Genomic DNA, 16,104 nt, shown 5'->3' with positions numbered 1-16,104 from the left:
AGAGAGAAATGAGAGGGACCAACAGGCAGGTGCATTGGGTTTGGTGGTGTTCTGCTATGTTAGAAGTATTTCTGGTAGAAAGAAGTTATATCATTAAGTGGAGAACGTATAGCAGAAACTTCAGCCATGGACCTGTCTCTCTAACCTTGTCTCAGTGTCCCTGGCGTGAATGGCCATGCCAGCCTGCCAGCAAGGGCTTCCCATGCGCGAGAGAGGCTGCAAATGAAGGATCAAGGTGCTCAAGTCAAGAGAGATTTTGGTAAATGTGTGAAAAGGAACAAGCTGCTGCAACATTTTCTCTCTTGAGCAAAAGGCAGCTCAGCTCTCTGTGCAGCTGAACTCTGTGCAGGTCCTGGAGCCAATATCAAGCATCAAGCAAAGGTGCTGGCACTGGGAGAGGCAAGGCAGGAGCAGAGGCAGGCAGTGTGACAAGCAGCAGTGGCAGGAGCTGCTCCCACCAACCTCACCTCCCTGGCCAGTTTTCTTCCAACCCCCCCGCCCCGAAAAGTACTGTTTGTTTGTCACTGGGTTAATATTTGGGAGTAGGGAAAATTTGTTCACTGAGCACCAGTTTAGCATAATTTTCCTGTGTTTCTAGGTGGGGGCTTGGATCAAGGCTATCTATAACGACAGTTTTAAAACCGAGGTCAGGCCTTGTTGCTGGCTGTGACAGCTGGCAGGTTTGCCCTCTAATCCTACTTCTGCTTTTGCATCTCTTTTGTCTGCACAACTTCGGATGAAATATTCCTGTTCTGTTCATGGCTTGGTTTTACACTTCTGTTAAACAAGAAAAATAAATGCGCTATGTGATGGTGCTTGCTTGTTCTTCATCAGATGTGACCTTACACATGTAGAAAGTGCTTTATACCCCCCTTAAAAATAAAAAAAGGGCAAAAGTAAGTTGGAGTCATAGCAACCTAGAGGCAAAAGCTACCAGGAAGATAAAATGTCATTCAAACACAGCAGGGACTGAGCCACAGGACGGGTACAGAAGCAGCTCTCCAGCAGCAGCAGCCTGCCAAGAAATCAGGTGCTGCTGCGGCTGCTGCCATCAAGTTTTTGGTTTTTTTAACTGTGTCACTTGAAACATGGCTGTGAGCATAATCCGAAGAGAAAGGCAGGGCAGAGGAGGGCAGTGGGCAGTCCTCGCACCAGGCTGTCTCCTCGCAGCTCCAGCTCCGCCTGCCCTCTCCTAGCTGCCTGCATTGACACATAGCTGTATTTAAACACTCCTTTCTTCTCCTGTCTTCCCCTGGTGCTTTCTCATGGAAACCTCTGCCTTTTTGCTGGTGAACAGGGAGAAGGTGAGCACTTATCATGGCTTTCTCCATTCCCATGGATGGAGGCTCTCCAGACCTCTAATGGCATCTTAAATGCCCAAATCCAAATTTCTTTCAAGCTTTTCTCTGTTGAAATGAGTAATACCTCACGCATCAGATGGCCATGCTAGAGCCACAAGGATTTGGCATTTGTGGATACGCGCAGGAGGAAACGCGATGAAAGGAACCATTTCCTCAGTAACTGTATCTACCGAGGACTGTATTTATGTTAAGCCTGGCTATCACATTTCAGCCCCGTGCAGCATGCCACCCATGCAAGACTTCGTTTTTCAACAAACAGATTGTACCTCGGCGGGGCTTTCCTGATCTCTGGCTGCTGCTTGGTTCACAAAAGTGCCCAGGTCCTGACCAAGCCTTGCTTCTCTGGTGGATTTCCCCCATGTTGCTGCCCATCAAGGGTGCCCACGAGGTTGTTTTGATCAGGGGGTGCAACAACTGCTGCAAGATGGGGAAAAAAATGCAATGCCTCCAAATACCTGTTTGCTTTTTAAGCTTCTCCCTGCTGTTTTGGCAGGTAGCTAGTGTATGCTGGGAGCTTTCAAATCCTTCCCCTGCTTAACATGGCATTACGTCCCCTGTCCGCACCAGGCTGGCACCGCCTGGCATTTCTGCCAATGCGAACACCTGTGTTGGTTGAACTTCCGTAATTACGCTAATTTTCAGGCACCACTTGTAGCATTACTTGGCCTAGTCCTTAATTACATGAACAGTGATACTAGGCAGTGTAATAGTCTCCCCTTATACTTCAATAAGGACATTTCCACTGCAAAGGTAATACCATAACAGGTGATTATTCAATGGCTCTTTTAAGAAGCAACAAAGAGAGGGAGAATTTGCCTTTAAAGAAATAAAACTGCCTGTCTGAGTGGGTGCGTGGCAGCACAGCAGCTCCTGGCCTGGCAGCCTCACACCCAGCAGCACCAGACAAGCCCCTGGACGGCTGCTCCAGCTGCACTCGCTGCCACGGACCGAGCTCCCAAGTCTTATGGCCAGAGAAAATAATGGAAAATTTTGTGTTATGGAGTACGTAACTCACTTGAGACTGAGCTCTGCAGAGACTGCTTAGCTTGCTTCCCATGTTCCCTTGTCTCGCAAGTCCTTTTCTGAATAGGAAGCAAAAAAAAACCCCCAAAACCAAAAAAAGGAAGCTATTCCTCTGGAGTGCTTTGATGAATGCTATTTGTAAACCCTTTAAATTAGTTTTCCCTGTCATGGAAGCCTCGGAGGCCAATATGTGCTCTTTGTGGGGTGTTTGCAATGAGACATGGCCACATCTGTGGAGTATTCCCGTCTTGGAATTCCTGCCCCTCTGCCGTGTCAGAAATAGGCCCGGCTGGCAGAAGCCAAGCCTTTCAAAGCAACCATCAGTTTTGTATATCTGTGATTTTGGTTTGAGGGTTTGGGTTAACACACACACGCACACACCCCCATTTAATACACAGAACACTTCTCCAATTAGCCCTGAGTGACTTACAGCTTACTCACTTCTGTTGAATACTCTGGAAGTCACTGCGGCCGCAAGGCAGTGTTTACCAAGTTTTAAAGGAAAATTGAGCCTGCCCTCTAGCTGCCGAGCGCGCACACGTCCCCGCTGCCTTGGCTTTCCTACCGCGGGCAGGACTCCACATCAGTTTTGCTTCCTCCCCTCACGCTTCCTGGGCTCTGCCGTTTCTTGCCCTGCTCGGGGGCTCCAGCTGGGTTTGCTACGGGGTTCCTCTGCACGGACACGACCACCTGGATGGCCATTAACTGAGAAAGCACGACTGCCTGACTTCTGCACAGTAAAGCTGATTCTCCAAGCCACAGGGCAGCAGTTCGCGGCGTAAGGTCACCCGCGTTGCCTTCATGACGGTGGGGAACCGGGTCTTGAAGGGCAGGACCATTTCTCGCAGCCCTCGGAGTCTGGTGATGCATAGCACCTACGGTCAGCACCTGAATTTAAACCAGGTGTAAGATAAGGACCACAGCAAAAATGGGTTTGAGTGTTAGTGCAGATATGTGTAAAGATATTATTTGGATAAAACAGTCTTGAAAAATGCAGCAGGAAGCAAGAGGTCTTGCTTTGGGGGACTGATACTCTAAAAGCATAATGCCCCTGAAACGCCAGAAAGGTTCAGAATTTTGGAGTTTTAAATGATGAGAAGACAAACTGATGCTTGCACTTGCTTATATATACTGGCACAAAGGCACACAGCACCCTACAAACAGATTGCCATACAAATCAGAGGCAGGAGCTGTGGATTAAGAAGCTAATGGCTTGAGGCACATGTTGCTTCAAGAAGCGGGGTGCACCTTGAAGATCTTCTGAATTTCAGGACTGAGTAATTAAATTGACTGCAAGGAAATAGCAACTCAAAGTATGGCTGGATAGAGAAATAGTTCAGAAAAAGTAGGGGAAAGAGGGAAGGTTGCAAGGTAAGGATCTTTCCACAGTGTTTCCTCACTTTCTGTCTGTTGTTCTGGAGTTCATCTAAAAGGCCCAGAATACAAGATCTGGCCATTAGCTTATCATAATGTAGGAAAAGAAAGAAGAAAACATGTATGGAGAAGAGGAGAAAAAGGAGCACTTTCCCCCTCTCATACTGGGCAGTTGCTATATGTATTCTGCTTAGCTACATTGGCGAGGGAAGAAATAATCTTAGGGATGTCAGCACAGTTCTTTCTTTGTTGTCTGTGGTGAAGCCTGGCAGTGGCCATTCACAAACATAAAGTAATTTCTCCAAATGGTCTGAAAAGAAAAAATGGTAAACCATTTCAGAAATGTTGAAAGAGTTGCTTTGGTTTTGTTTTGGGGTTTATTTTTCTTTTTTTTTCTTCAGAAAAGTAAAAGAGTTTTTTTGCAGGAAAAGGAAACATCTGGCACTTTCAACGTGGACTATTCTGTTTTCAAGCATTGGAAATGAAAGACAAGAAATGAATGTTTAGGGAAAGTGGCTTCTTTTTAACCGCTGCCTCTGCCTAATGCAAGTGCTAGAGATAACATGGATCAGGTCCGAATCCTTTCTTTGCCTGGCGTGACTTGGACACCCATTGTCCAAATTTCATGATGACAAAATTCTTCCTTTCATAACTGCAAATATGCGCTCTGTGTCCTGTGACAAGGCATCCTGGCTGGAGCTGGGCTCATCCCAAGTGACCACAGTGCTGGCGGTCCTCAAGGGGTTTCCGTTGACCTCTTCTGCAGACACCATCTCAATTTGCTGGCAGCACTTCGGGGCTGACTGAGACACAGAGGTATTTATTAACACAGTGGTTAGGCCGCCATGATGAGAAGGGAGCAAGACTAATCAAATTAACTCTTTTTGAGACAAAGCATAGTTCCTAACCAAAACTTACTGTTTCTTGGAGAAATGGCCTAACAGCAGGGCTATGGTGTTACACCTTTTGTCTGAATAAAAATGGCTGTAGGGCACTCAAAAAGTAGCTGTTGAGCTGAGCAATAAAATCCTCCCTGACCCTTGTAAGAAGCTAGGAAGAGGGAAAGGGGAAGACCACTTTAAACCTTTGTGGTTTAATTTTTTTCTTGGAAGACTTGGATTTTAACTAACCTGTGAATTTTGTTGCAAGTGTCTGCCATCACTGAATGCTTAAAAGTAAAATGTACGGCTTCCTCTCCACCAGACATTTGGTTAAGGTGGTGGGACAGAGGGGTAAGGTGGGCAGTCAAAGGGGATTGGGCTCCAGGAAGGCTTTGAACATGATGGGCAAACAGGAGAGAGCTGTAAGCAAAGCCCAAGGGGGCAGAAATTTCTTGTGGGGGTCTCTGAGGATGCAATGAGGAGTGAGAACTTGCTGGGGCTGATGAGAGGCGGCTCTTGAGACTTGCAGGGGGAGGTTTGCAGCGGTGCCAGGGTGCATTGCAGTGCCCTGCACCTCGGCTTACTTCTTCAATAGCAAGGTTGAGACATACAGAACACCTGGCAGAAGTGGCATGTCTGAAAGTCATGTTTAATAAGGAATTTCCCACTTCGGAAGCCACTAGGTGGCATATGAGGTGTAGCAGAAATGAAGCACAGTAGCTGGAGGCAGAACAAGCCTCAGTGGTCAGGCACGCCTGGAGGGGCCATCACCCGGCTCGGGCATCGTTGCGCAAGACGTAACTCCATATTCTAACATGTCACAAACATGCGGGTGTTGTGGGTGGTTTTTTTTTTTTTCTTTAAAAAAAGAAAAAAGTTAGGGTTTTGTGGGACACGGTCTGTTAAGAGGCAGGAACCAGCCCACGGTTCTCCATGGGGACCTCCCAGCCTGCCTCTGCCTCCCTCGGGGTGCAACCCAGGGGGTGTAGCCACCCACCTCCTTGGAAGGCCATGTCTGGGCTGTTGTAGCAGTTACCGGTTACCTCCTGCTGTGTTTTCACCCTGAGTTTAAACAGAGTGTTATTCTACATGAATATTCACCAGCTAGGAATTTATCTGTGGCCAGATATATTTTATAAAAGTCACTGAACAGCCACCATTAGTCTCTACCTACTATTGCAGGGTACGGTGTTGAAGCCGTTGTCCAGCTCTGTCACCTCTCTCTTGTATTGAACCATTTGGTCATTTTTTTGTGAGGTTTTTTTTTGTTGTTTGTTTGCTTATTTGTTTTTAATGCTCAAATTGAACAAACTCTGACAAAGATCCCATGCAAACCCAGCTGACTAATCAAGGCTACTTATTTCTAGCGATGGGTCACAAATACGTCTTTGTTTCAGTAGCTAAAATCATCTTCTACAATGTGCTTTTGATTCATTCCTCCAGTGGTATTTGCAAGTAATGCCACAGGGGTCTCTTAAATTCCCCCAGTGCAGCTTTGGTATATGCCAGCTTGGAAACAACCCTCTGAATCCTAGCACTCTGAATCACTTGGTCATGGCACAGAACGATATTTTCTCCCAGCTATTCAGCTTGCAGGAATTTTGTCATTTGGAAGAGAAAACTTAGTTAATCAACTGATAGAATAATGTGTTGAAATATATGAAAAATAAAGGGTATCTCTACAAAAAATGTGGAAGCTTAAGTAGCCCTGGCTATACACAGCAGGATACAGGTTCCACCTACTAATGAGTCCTGGTTTCTAGGAAGAAAAAGGCGGAGAAGTGTTTGGAAAGGCAAAGATGGGGATTAGGCACCTTACTTCTGCACTGGACATTGTTTGTACAACTGCCACCAACCACCCATGAAAGCTGTAGGCTGAATGTGTGAAAGGTGAGGGCAGGGACATGTTCCCACTCCATTGCTTGCAATGAGAACCGAGCCCCTAATTTGATTATGAATTACAGGGGCCCATCATTAGCCCTGGAGATGGCTTGCTGCCTTTGTCTTTCTGTGCCAGCCAGTATGTGGGTATTGGCTGGATGGTCTCCATCTGAGTCCTACACAGTTTTCAAGGACTGTCAAGACATATATGCTTTCTGCTACTTGAAGTCTTGAGTGGATTTATAAATGAAGCAACAATTTAGAAGTTTTAGGAAAGACTTGCTGGTTTGACTACATGTGCTTTTTCAGCATCAACACCATTTAGGGCTTTTCAAAGCAAACCAAAGTGGTTGCTGTTGTAATTTCAGCATTAGCTGTCAAAACACCCCTCTTGGTGGTTCTCTTCTTCCTATGGCTTGTGGGCCTGCGTGGCTGGCTTTTGGCTCTGCAGTTCAGAATAATCTGTAGAACTGAGCAAAAAGATGAAAGGAATCAAGCCAATTTTTAAAAAACAAAACCAAACCCCAACCAGACAAGCTATTTAGTAATTTCTGGCTTATTTCTCCTTTTGTCTAAGGATTCAGGCTGTAACAATTGGGCATGGGGGCTCTGTACATTTTTCCTAGTTCAAAGTAAATAGCTCTGTTGTGTGGGAGCAGTGATAGACCTATATTGGGCTATTTAGATTAGCAATAAGAAAACATGCATAAAAATGTTGAGGTAGCATTGGATTTACTGTAAAGAGAGAAGGTGCTAAAGGAGCCCAAACTGCCTGTCTCCAGTAATTGTTGTCTCCTGCACTCTACTTACTTCTGGCATGTTGCCCTCTCCCTGCCTTCTGCGGAGTGCCTCAGCTTATTTCCAGCTCTGCCAACAAGTGCTTCCCCAGCTGAGGACCCAGCTACCGCTCCAACCCTGTCAGATAATGAGCATGCCCTTGGCATTTAAGTTCATATAAATTAAAGGACAACTAACTCACCAACTGGTGTCCCAGACTGTGCAGTAAGAAGTAGGTAAACTCTGTATTGCCTAAAGTAGAAGAGGATTTACTCTTAAATGCATTTACTTTTGACATGCTGATGCTGCATGCTGTAGCCACACAGGCATAGAGACCTTCTTGTCACAGGAACAGATCTTGGAGCAGAAACCCCCATGAGGAACACCCAGATGGAGGTGGTTTTGCTCTCACAGATGTCTGAGAAATCAGAAATGTCCACTGTCCACTTTAGGATGAACCCAAATTCTTGGGGCCTTTGCGGTTTAACAGAAAGGTCACAGAGACCTTTCTCACCTCCATAACAGCCTAGAGGTCACCAGAAAGGCATTTACTGGGCAATGCCAGACCAAGAGTCAGTCCCTGCTCATGCCTGGTTTCAGGCTGGAGCTCTGTGCCCTCTTATCCACACCCAGGAGGATGGGATAAGGTGTGCCAACGAGGCTCCCCTTCCTTGAGGAGAGTGGTTCCACCTTGTTCTAGTTAAAGTTTATTTGCAGAAAGCTCAACCCTTGCTTTCCTACAGCCTGGCTGCTCTCCTCCCTGCAGGCTGGCTGCTCTCCCAGAACTGGGGATGGTCTCTCTTGCCTGGAGCAGAGATTGTGTGCCCACATTTATGTAGCACTGTGGCCTTAGGTTGGTTGCCTGGACTGGTGCCTTCAAGTTTTTGACTTTTGTCCTCTAATGATGAGCTTAATCAATTCCCAGCAGTGTCAACTTCAGCTGGGTTTTGACAGCAAAACAGGCTACTGGCTGGGTGCTAGTAGGTGAAGTTAAAGAAACACAAAGTGGACTAGAGGGGGAGACCCCACATTGATCATAAGGAAGGACACTACAAAGGACTGACGGGGACCCCAGGTCTGGGCTGTGGCCATATCACATCTGACCTGTTCTGCAGGGTCTTGACTACGAGCTGGGCTTCCAAAACCCCAGCAGGTATGAGCAGAGGGTTTTTCTGCTGCTATCACAACACCGGTTCCCCCAAGAATTTTTAGCTGACCTCACCACTGATCCACCCAGACTCCTTGAAAAAAGATCGTTCTAGCCCCACTTCTGGAAAGAGGCCTGATCCAACCTCAGTGATGTGAGGCATGGACAGGGAGGGGCCCTGGTCTTTGGCCTTAGGCCACACCAGCAATAAGGACATGCCTGCAGCACTCTGTCAGCAGGGATGTTTGTTTTCTACAACTACAACAAATTTTTTTTCTAAAAATTTTCTACAGTGTTTACTGAGAGAATTGTCTTGCCCTACACTCTTAGCCAAAACAGCTAATCTGGCAAAACTTTGCAAAGTAGAGGCTGATTGAGGGTTTGCGCTTTGATATTGCAGTAGAAGTGTTTCTTAGGAGTGTGGGAAAAGAGTAAGGTTCCTCAGGCAGTGCTAGGTTTGGGTGGCATTTCAGCAAAGAAGCTCATGATCACGTGTTTAATTTTCAACGTGAAGCTTTTAGCGCATGTTCCTAGCTAAAGGGTCAACTTTGGATTTCCAGGCACTGTGTTGAGCTATGTGGTACAAACCAGAGGCAGCTCACTCACAGAACACAGAGCAAGAATCTGCAGGTCTTCTTCACAGGAAGGTTCGTATTTTAAAGAATCAGAATAAGATCACAATTAAAAAAGATTTGGATGCATTCAAATTTTGCATGTTGAGTGCTGAAATGTTTTGAATCTGATGGTTTTGAATGTTGAAATATATTTATTAGACTATAAAATAAAAATGTTCTGTTCTGGCAGTGCCAAAATAGAACTTTCAGCCTTACCCAAATGGGTGTTTACATTTTTTTCCTATGAAATGTCACTGAAATCATCCTGTTTCCTGGGGATTCTGGGTTTCAACACAACTGTGTTTTCCCATGCACTCCATTCTGTCAGAAGATTTCCAGCTCTTTCTAGCGATGGCTATTGGCTAATATAGAATCAGTCCATCTACCGGCTGTACAGTTTTGCTCTAAGAAATTCCCTCAACCACAGCATTTTAATAAAAGCTGCACTGATGCATGTATGTTTGAAATCTGGTTAGAAACATCTTACCTTAATATGCAGTGTGCCGTATTCTGAAAGAGCATTATCATTACAATACAATCTCTCTTTTCTTTCATCTGTGACCTACTTTACAGTAATTTCTATCAAAAAGCATAAATATGTGCTGAATAAAACTCTATACATTGCACCTTTTATCTTAATTTTTTTTATTAATCTTAATGAATTAACCTCTCAGAAGTCCAGCTGGCACCTAAGGTGATGCTCATTGCATGTTTTGGGCCACTGAGGAACCAGGGAAGTAAGGGTCTGACACGCCGGGTGCGTTACCATGCGAGCCTGTAGCAGAGCCTATGAGACCGTCAGCAGCGGCCTCATTTCCCAGAAGCTCGAGACAGTTTCGTTTCACTGTCAGGTGCCTTCTCCTGAACTTAGTCATAAAATAACTGTTGGGGGGGAAACAACTCTTCTGACATGAAGACTGTGGAAAGCCTTAAGATGTTTTGCCCTTCCTCAATTCCCATACAATCTATTAGTACATGTGATGCAATGTTTTACTGTAATATTTAGGAGATTCAAATTGCAATGTGCCAGGAAATGAAGCAGTAAAGAGGAAAAGGAGGGAAGTCAAAATAGTTCCAGATCCTCTGCTTGTCCTTGAGTTCCTCTGCCAAAATGCGGTGCTTGCACTGCCCTGTATTTTTAGTTTCCGTTATCATGAGACAGAAGAGCTGGGTAGATCCCAGGAAAACTAACAGACTGACCGACTACGTAGGGGCACAGTAAATGGGAATAGTCTTCATGTCCTGACAACTGTACCAATACACAAGGTGAAGGAGGGAAAGACTATTCTGAGTAATCGTGCTGTAACTGCACATGCAAGAAGTGACAGAAGACAAAACATTTTTCCACTTGGAAATGTTATTTTCTTAGGGGGCCTTCTTTTCCTCCTGCAATGATGTGGTGACATGTTATAAACATGAACAGCACAATGAGTAATATGTCCTAGTTAGAGGGTCAGAAACAGACGTCCTTAAGCCACAGAACAGAAATGCCATTTTGAATGTGTTTATACCATCCCAGTGTAGTGATTAGATTTGCTGAAAAAAATTCTCAAGAGTTTTTAATTCCATTTTGTTTTGTTTTGTTTTGTTTTATTTTATTCTATTTTATTTTTATTTTATTTGTTGCATTCGAGCAGTTGAAGTTGATAGTAATGGCAGCAGCCATAGACTGTAATTATTACAGTTGCTGTCCTGATTTTGGTTTAAGTTCCTTGAAGGCAAGGCTTTTATGAGCTGCAAATCAAGGGCACTCTGGTGAGTGCTTTTCTGGCTTCCAGACTGCGATCAGCAGTGACAGCTAAAGATCCCATCTATTATTTATCAGCTTTATCATAGTTTTGAGTTTTGCCCTTTATATCAGGCAGTGGAGTGGAGTCGAGTAATAAAACACCTCTGCATGGGAAATGATTTAACATCACATGGATTGATCCAAAAATAAACCTGACCAGCATCCAGGTGCAGGGTGGACACTAGAAGCTTTATGGAAGAGGTGGATTGCCAAATGCTGGGGTTTCTTTATTGATCGCTCCTCATGATACCTTTCATTTTTTAAAAACTGGAACATTCATCCATGCTGAAAATCAGAAAAGGCACTTTCATTGCCCATTTCTGCAGAGGATGGTGGGCAAGCATGTGCCAGACACTACTGTTACTACCAGAAGAGCTATGCCAGCTTGGAAAAATGACCTTTCTAGGACTGATCCTGGGTTAAATTTCCATGGAAAAGCCTGGCTGCTCCCCTGTCACTCTGGGACACCCCATCTGTGGGAGCAGCATGCCTCCTCCCAGGCTGGCACTCAGTGCCTGATGTGCTGCACCAGGAGGTGCTGGTCCATGGTGGTCCCCGGCACTCAGACTCTGTAAAGAATCATTTAAAATGCTGTTTCTTAGAGCTAACATTATAAAGATAAAATAGCATAGATAATCTTACATCCCTTTAGATGCCAGGAACCCCAAGCTGTGCACCCACATGCAGCACGCCGTGCAGACCCCTCCACAGAGAGGGTTACCCCAATTTGGTCATTTGAGCTGTTACAGGATTTTCTTACAATATAACAACTCTGCTCATCATTCCTACTGTGAAACAGAAAGGATGTTCACATCACAACTTCATGCTGCACTTTTGGACAAAGGCGAGGCCACGCTGGCGGCATAATGGCTGGTACCAAGCGGGAGCTGCCCGCAGGCTCCTGCGTTACAACGTGATGGTGAAATTTGTCCTGCAGCCACGGGTACCGCAGCACAGGGACACAGCGCACACACAGGCTAATTGCTCCGCGGGTCACTAGCTCCTCTATGCACAGTGGTCCTCGGGTTAGGATCACTGCACCAAGGCTTCCCTGCACCCCGGACTCCTACAGAAGCTGTCCTGGCCAGCAGCAGTGCAGGCGGAGGGCTCCCAAGGAGGACCTACAGCAGCACCACGGTGCTGCAGCCCTGCTCTGCACCAGGACGTTATGTGCCAGTCATCCTGCATTCATACGCCACGCTGCCAGCGGTGGTAATTACGACTCAGGCATATGGGCTAATCCGTTGCCTCTTGCTGTGAGATCACAGTCCTCACAGCACATCTTTCAACAAACCTTGCCAGGGAGGTTTAAGACACCTGTAAAAGCCCCTTAGGAAGCGAAAACTGAATGTCTAATTCAGTGTTGTCAAACTCCTGCACGTCACTAAGCAGATGTTCCTAAAACAATGTAGGTTTAAGCTTAATTGACGTGAGTGACCATGTGTGTGTTTGTGCACCAGCTGATTCATGCCAGCGTGTTTTTGGTTCTGCAGCTACTGTAGAAAAATAGGGTCCTGATCCCCTGTCACCCCATCCCACCACTGTCATTGCTCAGGCCTCTGCCAAGGGAGTAGAAAATGCTACCAAACTAGAAGAACAACCCTGCTGCTCCTCGGCTCGGGATGCACCGGTGCAAGCAGGCACAGGCTGTGCACAGGCTGAGCCCTCCTGCCAACAACAAATATTTAAGCAATGACAACAGACCCATGCTGAATACATGATGAGGCCAAGGCAGTGACCTCCCCGAGCACCCAATGGATGCTGGAGGGTTTTTCTTGCTCCCTTCAGCGCAAATCAGGGAGAAAATGGGAATGTGTAAGGAGGCATACAGAGGTGGATGGGGACCCTGACCCGTGGTGCTGCGGGGTGCGTGGTGGCTGGCGGGCAGTGGGGGCTGCCAGGACCACCCCTGGGTTGCTGTGTTTGATGGGTGGGTGCTTGCAAAGCATCGGTCCCTCAGCTCACAGCACTGCGCAATGGCTCTACTGCAGGGAAAATCACTTTGGCCCTCCTCGCTCAGTGCTTTCACATCGGTTTGGCTAGGATAATTTTATTTTTCTCACCCTGAAAGAAATATCTTTAAATGGAGTTGCATTAACCTCCGCAGAGGGTTATTACAAGTTATTCGGGCACGTCTGGAGCATACTGTGTGGCTGCTCAGCCTTCAAAAATCAGATTATAGTTTCCTTTTAAAACCTAGAGGAATGTGTTCTTGAGCCATGAGTCACTTTAACTGTGACATACTCTGGACTGTTTATGCTTAAAAAAGAAGCCCTGAGCATCAAACAGCAGTGGGAGGTGGCGAGGGATGGACGAAAGCCTCCACACACTTCATCCCAAGGGAAACCCAGCAGAGAGCGTGCCCGGCCCCAGCAGCAAGGAGCTGCGTCCCTGTATCCTGCAGGCACAGCCGGATGGGCTCCTGCCCCGCGGCACGTGGCACAGCATGGAAGGAAGCGCTCCAGCGTCGCAGAAACCCGCGCTGATGTGACGTGAAAGCAAAACACTGTTTTGAACCTCCCCCTGCAAAAAGGGCTTTGCCTTGCAGCTGTCAGACGAATTGGGCTGCGGTGCTTGCAGCCTGAGCGGGGCAGCGGTTTGGGAGCAGGGAGCTTCTCCTGTGTTCCCACCGCCGCGCCCATCTCTTCCGCCTCCAGTCCTGCAAGCACCCAGTGTGCCACCGGCATGGCCCGACCCGTCCCCGTGCCCTGCAGCAGGGCTCAGCGCCACGGCCCTGGCCACGGTCTGCAATGGAGTGGTGAGGGCTGCGGCGGTGTCCAGGCTGTCCCCCACACGGGGTCCCAGACCCCAACACGGCTCATAGCGGGGAGCGCTGCCTTGGGGCGCAGCAGGAGGAGCAGCCTCTCGCGGGGGTCAGGCAAACCTGACTAGACAGTGTCCCCAGGGAGAGTTTGTGGCAGTGGGGAAGGATCGTGTTGGATGTGATTCAATGGCACGGAGCTGTGCTCCCCGGGGAGCCGCGGCTGACTGCTGCCCCTTCCCGCAGCCAGCCCCTGCCCTAGGCAAACAGCGGGGCAAAACAACGGCCCAGCAAAATGAAACCCTGAAAACCTCTCCTTGCTTTTCTAACACGATCGAAACACAGCCTGCGGTGAGGGAGGGGGAAAGTGGCAGTTTGGCAGCTCTTTTTAATTAGTCAATGAGTAAGCAAGGTCCAACGATAATCTGGTGAACATCCCATCGTTGCTAGTGGTGTCCCCTGACTTACAAGTCCCCATTTTACTTCAGCTGAGGATTTTGCACTTGTGTAATGCCGCTGTTATACAACTAACTCCAGCCACATGTTTTCTGGTTTCACTTGTAATTCATATCACGCAGGAGCAGAAACATGCTCACTGGCTCCTGCCGAACAAAAGTCACACTGCATTATTTAGGTTAAGGTTCGTAGTACTTGGACCCTTGAGCAGCAACAGGCATATCAAACAAATTGACAGCAGTTAATATTTACAGGACCAAAGATCACAGAAAAATCAATAAAGTCTGTGAGATGATCGTGAGGAAAAACATCAAAACCAGAGGGTTTTTTACAGACTTTACAGACTAAAGGGCCAGCAAAAGACCCATCAATGTCCAACAATGTGGTTTGCTTCTTTCCCTTGTATATCCTCTTGTGTAACGCCGCACGTACAGCTTAGACCAAAAGCTTTTGACCCTAAAATCAGGCTTTATATCACATGCTTCAATGAAAGGACTTGTAATAGGCAAAGGGAGCACCAGGCTAATACCAAAGGTATCTAGTTCATGGAGTGCTTTCCTGGAATTTGTGCAACAACCAAATATTGCAGGCTGGTGCTTCCTAAGCTGCCTTATGGTCTGTAGGACATGGGTCCATGGGCACATTTTTTCAGGATACAACTCCCAGTTGCAGACTGATAACTTTGTGCAGTCCCACATTCTTGTGTCATGCAATTTAGGACTCTAGGAAATATGCCATGCAAAAAAATTTGCAGGAACAGGGGGAGATAAGACATACAGAGAAGAGCAGGCAAAAGCATACGGCCTCCCCTCCAGCTGTTTAGCTGTAATATGTGTTTGTGACTAGAGGCCCAGGGAAGGTCTCTCCTGAAGTTGCTCCCATGCTGCACCCCCGTGCCAAAGCCCATGACTTCTGACTGGACATTCATGTTGCACCTCCTGCTTGGCAGCCCCAGCGTAAACCCAGCTGGAGAGCAGGACAACGATCCCAATTTTGGGTATAAGGACTCCATTTGATTTAGCTCCTTTTTGGAAGGCATCCTCATGTGCAGGACATGTCCCTGGCCCGGCATCTAACCTGGTACTTACCTCAAACTTACAGCACAGTCCGAGAGTGTACAAAAGCTGGGAGGTGAGGGTGGAGGAGTGGTGCACGGTACACCACATTTGTCGTCTCAGATGATGCTCTAACTGCAGGCTTGTTTGCAGAGTCAGAGTTAAGCTGGGACTAGATGCAGATTGGGGCTGAGTCGCCTTGTGCTGGGCTGGGGGAAAAGTGCCCAGGAGAAAGCCAGGGAAAGAGGGCAACTGAGGAGACAACATCACAAGCGAGGTGCCGATGTGGCAAGTCATGGCCAGAATGATGCTGGTCTAAAGGGGACCTGGGAATTGTACCTGTGGCCACAAAGCTCAGGTGTAATCCCACGAAGGAGGAAGACTTAATGTAAAGAGGTTGTTCTGGGGCCGGGGCTGCCCAGTGCTGTCCCTGCTGGATACTTCCCTGGTCTTGTGATCCCTCAGCCCTGCATCCCAGAAGATCCCTGAAACAAGAAATCCTGTAAAGGAGCCTCCCATAACCACCCAAGGTAATCCTCCACTCCCCCACTCCCCACAGCCTGGAGTGGCTGAGCTCTTTCTCTCACAGCATGACAAATGCAAAGAAATCCTTCTGCAGAATTAAGTTAATTGATATTTAAATCAGCAGCTTTCAACCTGCAGCCCATGAAATCCCGCAGGTACAAGGTAAGTAACCAACAAATGGGAAGCCTATTGTCAGAAGACTTGAATTTGTCAAAGAGGGATCCCACATCTGTCGGGGAAAATACCTGGGCCCATAAATGTAAAATGGTCCACAGCCTCCTAGATGTGTGTTTACCCATAAAACATCCGACATTCCAGTGGAATGGCATTCCTAGGGAGTTAGAGTTTAGCCACAAGATAAAAATAGCCAGGGCTAACATTTGGAAAAGTTGTCTATGTTTTGCAAATTTGTAAAAAGCTATTACGCTAAAACAGTGGTGTCATGCCTGTGTCATTTAAT

This window comes from Aquila chrysaetos, chromosome 5 (genome assembly GCF_900496995.4).
Source record: "Aquila chrysaetos chrysaetos chromosome 5, bAquChr1.4, whole genome shotgun sequence".
Lineage (NCBI taxonomy): Eukaryota > Metazoa > Chordata > Aves > Accipitriformes > Accipitridae > Aquila > Aquila chrysaetos.
Note: the sequence above shows the minus strand (reverse complement) of the source record.